We start from the raw sequence: 10,627 nt of genomic DNA on the forward strand, positions 1-10,627 counted from the left end.
CCTGCGGTCTGGAACAAACAAGTAAAATGGTTTCCTGCGGGGAACATTTTTAATGATATAAAGATATTTCATTTAACTATTTTCAACATTGCTTGGGGGGGGGGGGGGGTATAAACAAACGTTTGTATCAGGAATATAGTTGACAATAATCGATCAATATAGAGGAATTTCTTTGGAAACTGGTGACCGTTGAAGACCGGAGAAGGCCGAACATACAATTTTATGAAAATGATTAAGGATGCCTACCTTTTTATGAATAATTCCGAGTAAAAAAAAATAAATTTAAACACACAAGTTTAAGCAGAAAATATCTATTTATTATGGCAGATGCCACTACGAGTATTTTAATTTTGTAGATTTTCAGTATAAACAATTAAATGTATAGATATTAAAGAAACATTGAAATTTTCAAACAAATCATTCAAGTTTTTCCACCACACGGTAAAATAGTTATATAAAATTAGAAATACAACGTAATAGTTTTTTGTAATTCGGACTATGACGTACCGGACTATGACCCTAGAGGTAAATCCGTAACGTACCGGTACACGGTATTTAGCTAGGTTTTCGAAAAAGGTCAATTAACCAATCATGTACGTTTTATGGATCACATGCTCCTCCATGTACCGAAAACAGGTCACGTGCTCCTCCATGCCTCAAAATTTAAACGCGTACCAATACCCTGCGGTCTGGACTCCAGACCGCAGGGAATAATAGCCGAGGTAGTTCCGAATGTAAAATTTATTTACCGGATATCCGAAGAATTATGGTGGTTTCGTCGAACTACCGGTTCGGCGATCTTAATTTATGAAGAGGTGCGATTTTAATTTTAAATTATTTGGTTTTTTTTCAGGTTTTACTTAAATACGTGTAAACTTATATTTTTCTATGATGTTGTTCTTTTTTGGCGACGCCGGTGAGCGGCGTGTTCTCTTATTTTCATGGAAGGGGCTGTAATTATTATTAGCAGTTGGTGTCACCCCGGTACGGAATTAGACCCAGCCCGTTGTAGTCTAGAAAGTAGTTCTTTTAAATTTTGAAATGGCCTATTTCATATCATCTTAATTGATACTGGTTATATTTTAAGTATATCTTTAGTTATTATGTACATGAAGTTTCATTTCTGAGTACTTTAAAGGTTGTTTTTGGTGTATTTTTGCAGGATTTCATTTCTGGGTGGAAGGTTTCATGAGGCACTATGCACAAGAATACACACCAGTTACTATTTGGAATATTCTATAGTGATTACAGAAATTAAAAGCTGCAGAAAAACTCCAAGGGCTAATGTATTATTTTTTGTGCTAAATTTACTTGGACTGCATTGGTGTTTAAAGAAATGGTCATGAAGTTTCGGTACCGGATTTGTTTTGTCCAGAATTTAGCCTTAAATGTGATGGATTTACTATAGGATATATGGGTCGAAAATTCAGTAGGCCGTGTCCTAAATGTAACAGGTTAAAATGGGATTTTCTAAGGAACTACTTGGATTAAAGTGATGAAACTTCACCTACTGGTAATGCTTGTGGATAGCAATCTGAATTTTAAAGGATAACAGTCAGGTTTGTATATTTCAAATTTTATTTAAAAATTAAATTTTGACAATTTAAAATCTGCCACTTTCTATTGATGTTGTCTCCCCTTACCATAAGACACCATTTGCTTCACTCCATTTGCATGCATTTCGTTGACCACAATACGGAAGTGGTTACACAAGAAGTAGTGCCTATGTTTGATGCTGAATATTTATGAAGTATTGAATGAAAGACTTAGCAAAAAAGTCATATTTTTAGAAAGGGGATTAAAATTATTGACAGATTGAAATTTGAAATAATTTCATATGTTATAGTAAGCAAAATGAACATTATTGACATGGGTGTACTGCCTGTTTGCAGCCAACTTGACAGCATATTTTCATGCGCACATCATTTAGGTGAAGTTTTTGAATTGTCAACAAAATTAAGTGAATGGTGTTTGTTTCGACTTCTCAAAAATTGCAATTTCATTTCGGGTCAGTATATATAGAACATAAAGTAGAAATAACTGTGGTCATATGTCATTCATCTGCTGGCAGTTATAGAAACAGTGCTATATTGTCATTATTAAAGCTGTTATTATAACTTATAGACTAATTTCATTTGATAATCATATCGAGATAGATAAATAGAACTGAAATTGACATTATATGTATTTGACAGCCAGGGATATTGTAATTTGTATATGTATATGCAGCTTTGAATTTAGTTCATTGTGCATGTTGTGTATAAGTGTAATACATAGGCCTATAGATATAACATAATCCTGTTGGGAGTGCAAATGGCAAAATTTAAGAAATTGCACAAGTCTATAGTGAGTTGCAACAGTGATGATGATGTTGTTGTTTTCACTTGATGTGTGTGTGGGGGGGGGGGGTATTTTTTTTTTCTTCGCAGTTGTCATTACAAATGGCAAAAATATGCTCTCCCGTTTCGACCGGCAATCAGGTCATCATCAGACATTCTGCCATGAATGTGACGGGGCTTATTTTCACCATAACTCATTTGAAATAACAATGCACAGCCACATCAATTCTTGGTAGCACTACTTTGAAGGGCCTGCTGCATCAAGTTGTCCTTTGTGGTACTCGTCATTGTACTGGCCTTCACTTCTTGCAAGGTGGTACATGTGTTCTAGTTTTGCCCGTGTTTCTTTTCTTTTCATCTTAAATTGTTTTGTTTTTTGGTAATGCCTATGCCTTTGAAGTCTTTTTGATGCTGATTTTAGATATCGAAGTGGTCTTGGTGATAGGGAGTGTCCTGTTATACTTCGGACCTTTTTCTCAACAGAAACTTGCAGTGAATTGTTTATCTGGAGAGTTTTTGAAGCTAAGCTGCCCGCAAAATTCCTCGAAAAGTTGATTTCTTTAGGCAGGGTGGATAACACAGATCTGTTAAAACTTTCGCACTTCTGTGTTGAAGTGTTGCTTGTCACACTTTTGATGGCGTACTCACTTAAGCTTATTTCCAGAATAGCGGATAATAGCTCACGGTCATTTCTTGTCAATTCTAGGTGATGAATACCATGTGTGGGTAGATAGGAAGAGTTATACCACCAATCACCAACATTTCCTACACCGGAACAAACTAAGGATTCCTCTGGACAGAACTTACAGCTACCAGCATAACACTCTAATGTAGCTATATGGATTGTTGGTAAGGTATGTAAATTTCCTTCGAGACCATTTTTTTTTAGGCGAAGTTTTTCTATAATAGCACTGCATCTAGCCTTAATATCCTTAGCAAAAGCTCTAATAGCTTGTTGTCTTGCACTGCCAGATAGGGTTTTTCCTTCAAACATTGTTGGGCTCCAATTTGAAGCTCTTGCCTTTCTTACTTGGCGACTGCCTAAATGATAGGGGTCAGCTTGACGAGCTACTTTCCACGCATTTCCAAGCTTGTCATAAAAATCAGTCATCCCGAGATGAGCTTTCGTGTCTCCATCAGTGGTCAGTGTGCGAACCAGAATATCTTCTTTTGAAAGCTGCTCAGCAATGTCATAAGCCATCTTTTCTTTCAGAATGAGGCTGCATATACTGCATTGTTTGCAGTACAATCAAAATGGCCTGGACAATTGACATCAAAGCCCTTGTTCCGCATGTATGCTCCAGTCCAGCAAAGTTTGTTTTGTACTGCTAAACCAATTATGTAGTTATAGCTTGTATGGTTTTCAATGGCAACACCATAAGCCTGTGAAGCTGCCTGGCCAGGTTTGTATGAAGAAACCATTCGGGCTGCATTATAGCGGCCATCAAACGATAAGTCGAGATGGTTCGGAATTGGTTTGTGAAGACTCTTATTGTGCTGAACAACCAGCTTCCTCTTCTCAGTCATATCAGCATTATTTAATTGTACAGTGTTAAGGCTTGCTGTGTTTGTTAAATTTTGCATATAACTTCTACTAGGTGCAGGAATATCCATTGAAGTGAACAGCAGGTTAACCTTTTCTATTCCAATAGCTGTGTATTGCAGTGCGGACGCCACTAACATGTTGATAGCAGCTGCTTGACTACCCGGGCACTTATTGAATGTCTCCATTTTGCTAGATACAAATTGGCAAGATAAGCACTTAAATTGCAGCCTAGAACCCAGTCCAAGTTTTTGTTCACAGTGTAATTTGATGTTTAATTTATCACATTTTTGAGCACTGTGCTCTTCATAAACTTTGTTCATCATAGCAATTTGCTTATCTAAATTGATCACTCTATTCCCTTGCGGTTCACTGTCATCTTTCTTTTGCAGACTTTTCTGTGAGCGAAGCACTGGTTTTGACGAATTTTGTGCCTGATTTTGGCTGAGATGTGAGCAAGAACTACTGTTGGTTTGTTCCGCAGCGTTCAAGTGAGGAGGTAAAATCTTGTGTCCTTTCTTGAAAACTCCACTGTTAAGGCGTCTCTTTCCCATTGTAAAATAATATTTTTAAGAGTATGATGGGCTTGAAGAGTAAATTGATTTAATACTTCCTATTAAATTATTTGAATTGATTGCCTTGTTCTATAACAATTTTAAAGGCCTTATCTGAATGGGAATTTACTTACAAAAGGCCATATATAGTACTATGGTAATAGAGATTGTTATCTTTACATGTTTATAGATGGTATTAACAAAGAGTGTAGTCTGTGTATGTATATACTTTGCTTTGTTTACTAATAAATTTAAGTAAAAGGTATAATTCATGCATAGAAAACCTGTACAATATTGGCCAACAACAAAAAACTTTATTTCATGAAAATCTGTCTTCTATTTCTGAAGATATGTTATAATTTGTAATGCCATTTTTTTATCTAAAATTCTGTTGGCCGAGCCTGATTTTCCGCAAAGTGGTCACCCTTTAAGAAATGCTCCTGTATCAATGTGAAATGTAAGAGACATTGATTTCTTGATTAATATTACTTGTTCAACATTAAATTACCAAAAAATGTGTGTAAATGTTCTTTTAAATGAAATTTTATGTTCATTTAGGTGTCACCCCGGTACGGAATTAGACCCAGCCCGTTGTAGTCTAGAAAGTAGTTCTTTTAAATTTTGAAATGGCCTATTTCATATCATCTTAATTGATACTGGTTATATTTTAAGTATATCTTTAGTTATTATGTACATGAAGTTTCATTTCTGAGTACTTTAAAGGTTGTTTTTGGTGTATTTTTGCAGGATTTCATTTCTGGGTGGAAGGTTTCATGAGGCACTATGCACAAGAATACACACCAGTTACTATTTGGAATATTCTATAGTGATTACAGAAATTAAAAGCTGCAGAAAAACTCCAAGGGCTAATGTATTATTTTTTTGTGCTAAATTTACTTGGACTGCATTGGTGTTTAAAGAAATGGTCATGAAGTTTCGGTACCGGATTTGTTTTGTCCAGAATTTAGCCTTAAATGTGATGGATTTACTATAGGATATATGGGTCGAAAATTCAGTAGGCCGTGTCCAGTTAATGTCATGTTGTGTTAATTAGTTTTATTTTGATTCGTAAAAATCAAGTAAACAAATATCCGCTACTAACTGAACTACATGCTTTTGTTTTGTTTGATTTGGGTTTTACGTCACACCGACACAGTATAGGTCATTTGGCGACGTTCCAGCTTTACTGGTGGAGGAAGACCTCAGGTGCCCTCCCTGCATTTTCTTCAGGAAAGAAGGACCACCAACGTTCCGTAAGCTAGCTGGATAGCTTCCTCACATGAAAGAATCCAAAGAATCCAAAGTCCCTGTCGGGGTTCGAACCCACAGCGGTGAGGGGCAAGCGGTTTGAAGTCAACGACCTAAACTACTCGGCCACGGACTATATGCCGATCTTAAACAAAGAGTACTAGATGTAATGTCAAAGATACTGCTAAAAATATTTATTTTTTTAAAAAAGGGAAGTAGTTTGACTACTGAAAGGGATCGATTTGATTTTCTGAATATTATTATTCAAGACATAAGCAGCGCCAATCTCCTTAGCTATCCGCTACTGCCTAAACAACTTTATATCTAATTCCGTCTATATATCTTATACTTAAGTTTAGTGATTTCCTGCTTCTCGACCCGGCCCCTTCCTGGCAATTCTTTCTGAACTATTTGGTATATTAACCATATTTACACTGTGTAATTTACAGCTCAAACGTAGAATATTACAAGAGGGACCAGAGGGCCCTACATCGCTCACCTAAGAAATAGGTTAAAAGGTCAGAAACACAATTTGAAAACAAGGGACAGCTTAATCTGAATAATTTTTGTACACAGTCACCAAGGAAATTTTTGTGTAAAATTATTTCAAAATTGAACCAGTGGTTTAGATGTTGTTTTTTTAATTAAAGCTCTGGCAGCCATTTTATTAAACAGTTCAGCCTGTCACTAAGTGAGGGGTATGTTAATAAAAAGATCACAGAAAAAGAGAAGAAAAACAAACATTTGCCTGCTTGGGATTGAATTGTCGACCTTGATCCTCTGGGGCAGGGTCAATTTTGTCCCTAGAGGTTTTAATTCAACAAACATGGTACACATACAATAGAACATGTTTCATGCTAAATATCTAAGCTCTACCGCTTTGGAATTTTCACAAGAAGATTTTTAGTTTTTACTACATGTGTATATACATATAAGTAAAATCAATGACCCCTGGGGCTGGGCCAGTTTTGACCCTAGGGCTTTCATTTGAACAAACTTGGTAGACATCCACTGGAAGATGTTTCATGCTCTAGCTCTTTTGGATGTTCACAAGAAGATTTTTTTAGTTTTTAATACATACATGTATATATAGGGAAATTCAATGACCCCTGGGGCCGGGCTAATTTACCCTAGAGCATTTACTTGAACAAACTTGATAGACATCCACTAGAAGGTGTTTTATGCCAAATATCTAATCTATAGTGCTTTTGGATTGTCACAAAAAGATTTTTTATGCCACCGCAGCATCTGCGATGCGGTGGCATATAGCGATTCACCTGTGTGTGTGTTTGTTTGTGTGCGTGTGTGTGTTATATAGATTATATAGTGAACTTAAAAAATCTTCTTGTGAAAAACCACTAGTCCAATTTCAACCAAACTTGGCAGGATTGATCCTTGGGTGAAGGCCTTCCAAAGTTGTTCAAAGAATTGCATTCCATGCAGAATTCTGGTTGCCATGGCAACCAAAAGGAATTATAAGAATAAATTTAAAAAATCTTCTTGTAAAGACCCAAAAGGCCTAGAGCTTAGATATTTTGCATAAGGCATTGTCTGGTAGACCTCTACCAAGATTGTTCAAATTATAGCCCTGGGGTCCAAATCGGCCCCGCCCCGGGGGTCATTGATTTTCACTATATGTACATATATAGTAAAAACTTGAAATACCTTCTTGTCTGAAGGTACCAGGCTTAGAGGTTTGATATTTGGTATGTGTTATTATCTATAGGTACTCTACCAAAGTTGTTCAAATTTTGCCTCTAGTGTCAAAATTAGCCCTGCCCCGGGGGTCATAGGTTTTCCTCATATGTATATAGTAAAAACTTAAAAAATCATCTTCTCTAAATTGACAAAAGCTAGAGGTTAGATATTTTGCATGAAACATTGTATAATGAACCTCTAGCAAGATTGAACAAATTATAGCCCTGGGGTCAAAATTGGCCCCACCCCCGGGGGTCATTGATTTTCACTATGTACATATAGTGAAAAATTAAAAAATCTTATTGTCTGAAGGTACAAGGCTTACAGCTTTGATATTTGGTATATGATATCATCTATAGGTACTCTACCAAAGTTGTTCAAATTTTGCCTCTAGTGTCAAAACTAGCCCTGCCCCGGGGTCATAGGTTTTCCTTACATGTACATAGTAAAAACTTTAAAAAATCACCTTCTCGAATTGATAAAGGCTAGAGGTGAGACATTTTACAGTAAACATTCTGTAGTGAACCTTTAGCAAGATTATTCAAATTAAAGCCCTAGGGTCAAAACTAAAAAAACGTGTTCCTACTTTACTATTTTAGTGTTGTATTTATGCGGTGGCATAGCATTTTTTACATATGCAATCTTGTTTTTGCTTTTAATATATACATATAAGCAAAAAAATCAATGACCCCCTGGGGCAGGGTCAAAATGGCGGGGTCAATTTTGACCCAAGGGGTTTTATCTGAACAAACTTGGTAGATTTCACTAGAAAAAGTTTCAAATATCTAAGCTCTACCTCTTTTGGATTTTCACAAGTTTTTACTATAAACATACGAGGAAAATCAATGACTCCTAGGACAGGCCAATTTTGACCCTAGGACTTTTATTTGAACAACTTGGTAGACATCCACTAAGAGATGTTTCATGTCAAATTGTTTCATGTGAAATATCTAACAAAACGTTTAATTTTTATTTCAGTCATGCAAATCATTTAATAACAAGCAATTATCATAGTATTGCAAGCAATCCATAAGTCCCCTACCGGTTAGAACCCCAGCAACATTCTGATTTCAATTTTACCAGTGAATGAATGACATGAATGAACTTAAATCTTTTGAGTTCGAAGTTTGTCTATTTCACAGAAATGTGTTAAGTTTCCCTGCCTAGTAAGGCAATTATGTTTATACAACCTTGTCATATTATTACGATGTGGGATTTTAAAGTAAATCCTATAAGGAATGAAGAAGTTGGAGTAAAAAATACCAATTTCTCGAAAAAAATCTAAGTTCAAGGGGGACATAATTCTGGAAATAGTCTTGCTAGAGTATTTAACCTTCTCAAAAATGTTGAGTGATAATAAGAAACATATATATGAAGTTTGAAGTAGATACATTAGGAAATAAAGAAGTTATTTAAAAAAAGTTATTTAAAAAAGACAACATTTTTTTTCATAAAAATTCTAAGTACCAATTTCTCAAAAAAAATCTAAGTTCAAGGGGGACATAATTCTGGAAATAGTCTTGCTAGAGTATTTAACCTTCTCAAAAATATTGAGTGATAATAAGAAACATATATATGAAGTTTGAAGTAGATACATTAGGAAATAAAGAAGTTATTTAAAAAAAGTTATTTAAAAAAGACAACATTTTTTTTCATAAAAATTCTAAGTTCAAGGGAGGTAATACTGATAATTTTTGTGCTAGAGTTGTAAACCTTGTAACATATGATGTGGTTGATGACCAGAAATTTATATTTAAAGTTTGAAGTAAACACCTTAAGAAATAAAGAACTTATAGTGAAAAAGCTGAAAAAATTAAATCAGAAATCTTGAAATTCAGGCTATTTGTTGCCATAGCAACCAGAATTTTCAACATACGAAGAAAAGAAAAAGATGTGCATAATCTGCAGACTGCCATCTACCCATATTTTATGTATCATAAAGATATTTTCAGTACTTTTTGAGTTATCACTGGATCCAGTTTATGTGTTATATTTGCCATATTTTCAGACTATTTGTTGCCATAGCAACCAGAATTTTCAACATAGGAAGAAAAGAAAAAGATGTGCATAATCTGCGGACTGCCATCTACCCATATTTTATGTTTCATAAAGATATTTTCAGTACTTTTTGAGTTATCACTGGATCCAGTTTATGTGTTATATTTGCCATATTTTCAGACTATTTGTTGCCATAGCAACCAGAATTTTCAACATAGGAAGAAAAGAAAAAGACGTGCATAATCTCCATACTGCCATCACTGTAAGGTCATTTTCACAATTAGAATTATTATTATTCTGGAAAACCAGAATGAGCGAATGATCTCAAATTTTGCACACAAGTTACTGATCTAGACCTTCATGAAATGGAACATAAATGTCGATTAATTATTTCCAGTCCCGTCATGTCAAAAAAACTGCAATGAAGTCCCTTTAAGGAAAATGTTATCATAATCACAGAGGGGTATAAAGCTATATTGTACTATAGGTAACCAGCAGAAAGTGACTGTGTTCTGGATATCAGTAAAAACATCTAATTACAACACTAACTTAACTGAAAGAATGATGTTTATACATTTCCAACCAACCCTTTACCTGCTAATTTTATGTAACAGATTAGAACTGCCATGACTTAAGAACAGTTTCTAATGTTAGAATGAGTATGATGGGTTTCATTTATGCAGCTCTTAATCACCTTCAACATTAATACTACCACATTACTATGTGCTTCTACCAAAAGATGTGAACACAAGTGCAGAAACAAATGCAAATGCTGGGGAAAAAACCAACATCACAACCATTTAACTTAACACAGAAAAAATACAGATACAGTATCAAAACTAAATTGAACTTTGTGGCACTCTAACTTATCTAAGTTTATCATAATTATTGTTAATTTTAACAACATCACATAACCAAGGAAAATGACTAATCTGAAGTTATCTCACTTTGTTTCTTGTTAAATTTTTCAGCATCACATCTTCGTGATCGCAATTATTCTCCTAGTAATGACATAACAATTTGCTGCCCTTATACATACTACAAACAGCCTAAGCTTTAAACAAACAAACTTTGACATCAAAACAAAATCTTGTATTAGTAAAATAAACAACTAATAATTTCATCTACTTTTTAAAAAATTAAATGTTAAGATTTTTTACACATGATCTAAGAACTTCTACATTTGCTAAAACTGTCCACAAACTTGGTCCTTTATGTCAATTTTTTATCTTCTACAGAAAAACTTC

General features: G+C 34.8%; 1 long non-coding RNA gene across 1 annotated transcript; it reads left to right on the forward strand.

Moving 5' to 3' along the window:
• The first annotated feature begins 1,294 nt into the window (after positions 1-1,294).
• LOC132753446 (uncharacterized) lies at positions 1,295-5,464 on the forward strand. Its single transcript, XR_009628954.1, has 4 exons — positions 1,295-1,559; positions 3,046-3,193; positions 4,275-4,381; positions 5,184-5,464. It is a non-coding gene; the product is annotated as an uncharacterized LOC132753446 (long non-coding RNA).
• Positions 5,465-10,627: the final 5,163 nt, after the last annotated feature.

This window comes from Ruditapes philippinarum, unplaced genomic scaffold (genome assembly GCF_026571515.1).
Source record: "Ruditapes philippinarum isolate M1 unplaced genomic scaffold, ASM2657151v2 ctg1779_1_1_1_1, whole genome shotgun sequence".
Taxonomy (NCBI): Eukaryota; Metazoa; Mollusca; class Bivalvia; order Venerida; family Veneridae; genus Ruditapes; species Ruditapes philippinarum.